Source organism: Microtus oregoni, unplaced genomic scaffold (genome assembly GCF_018167655.1).
Source record: "Microtus oregoni isolate MIOR12 unplaced genomic scaffold, Mior012 000004F_ref0000308, whole genome shotgun sequence".
Classification (NCBI taxonomy): Eukaryota; Metazoa; Chordata; class Mammalia; order Rodentia; family Cricetidae; genus Microtus; species Microtus oregoni.
Window position 1 is genome coordinate 65,415,560 of NW_024543063.1, and position 1,821 is coordinate 65,417,380.

The 1,821-nt window shown below is 47.3% G+C and overlaps 1 pseudogene; it reads right to left on the reverse strand.

Moving 5' to 3' along the window:
* Nucleotides 1-592: 592 nt before the first annotated feature.
* Nucleotides 593-1,445, reverse strand: LOC121447362 (annotated as a pseudogene).
* Between the last annotated feature and the right edge of the window lie 376 nt (nt 1,446-1,821).

The following is a 1,821-nucleotide window of genomic DNA, read 5'->3' on the forward strand; positions in this document are numbered from 1 at the left end:
GTATTTATAATGCATATGTAATATAAAAGCCCATGTTAGCAGCTACATCCATTTCTCCACAGAGAAACATTTACTTTGTTCCTGCGTTTTACTGTCGGAGGATGTAACCCATGTCCCTTAGCTGGAAGGTTTCTATGTTTGTGAGTTTGGCTCTAGGACATGGATAGAATTGTCACCACTAAGTCAGAAAGAGGCACCCTCAGCTTCACAGTTTCTAAAGCAATTGTCAATTAACACTCAGGCTAGAAATACTGCAACAGTCTCCACTCCGTTCTCACATCCCAGCAAACAGTGTTACTGCATGAATTGTTATATATATTCTCCTCCGATGGGCGTAAGATGGTATCTTTATTTAAAGTTTCACTTTTCTTTCAAAATGTTTTTGGCTGCATAAAATACCCATACATATGCTGTTATAGAAATACAGAAAAACTAAAAGAACACAGAGAATAATGAATAGATTGTTTCAAAGGTTCAGTACACCTAAACCAATGTCATGTGTTACCTCAGAGGAGAAGGTGGTGGGCCTGTGTGGAGTGGCCAAAAGGTAATGGCCTCACTGCAGCTGTTCAATTATTCACTTTCTTCAGCCTCAAGGAACTTTATTTTCCTTCCACCTTTCCCCCCTTTGCTCCAGCATCTGCAGAGTGGGATCTGCAGATCTCAGAGGTTGGCTGGGGACTGCAACCTTCAGTAGGGAGCTGCTGGGTGGGTACAGAGGGCACCTGCACACCTCAGACCAGTCTGCCCCTCTGACTGAGCAGCAGTGAACTCAGGAGCTGGCGCCGTCCATTCGCCCTGAAATTCCTCATGCTCACAGCCTCACAGCAGCAGCCTGCTCCTCCCTCTCAATCTCCTCTGGGTCTCTATAGAAGTAAAGATCAGGCATATCCTCCATGGGTGCTCACAGGAGATAGTGCCACGCATGTGGAGTACTTCCGGGGCCAGCATCCCACATCAGACCCACCGAGTGAGCGCCCTTGCTGCATGGGAAGGCAATGTCCACATAGTGCAGGAGAGAGTCTGTGTCACACAGAGCATTGGCAGGCAGTTGACATAAGGTGTCCCTGAGGGACTGGTGGTCAGCCCTGGGATCAGTCACCACTATCAGCTGTAGCTCCCTGAAGGCTGCTTAGATCTGGTTAGTGAGGCTCCAGGGGTGAAGCAGCCAACAATTGGATTGGCTCCAGGGGCAGCAGCAAACTTCAGCATGGTTTGCAGGCTGATGCTGACATCAGCAGGGTTCTCAGTGGCAACAATAGCACAAGCTACAAGCAACAGCTTCTCTCAGGTCCTCTTCAGATGTAGATGCCAGGGCTTTTCCTTTTGTAAATGCATTGCTTCCCCTGCAAGTCAAGGTTGGTGCCCCCTCAGGGGGTTCCTGCAGCTAGGAATTTGAGGATATCATTCTGCTTCATCTGCAGAACATCAAGAGCTCTGGACATTGTGCAAGTTTCTCTTTAAGTTACAATGGAAATCAAGAACAACGCCCTAATGGACCCATCCCTGGGCAGCTTGCAAAGTGGATTCATACATTAACTTTAAAATAAATATAACCCTCTTGTTGGTGTGATCCATTTTATTTTATTCCCTCCCTCCCTCCCTCCCTCCCTCGCTCTGTCAGTCTGTCTGTGTGGTGTGTGTGTGTGTGTGTGTGTGTGTGTATTATGCATGTGTGCTGGCAACAGCTTAAAAGTCAGCATTTGATACTGGAAAGTCTCCTATCATGTCTTTTGAAGTAGGGTGTCTTACGGAACCTGGAACTTGTGGTTTTGGCTAGAGTGTCTATCCACTGAGCTCCAGAGTCCCACCTGTCTCTGC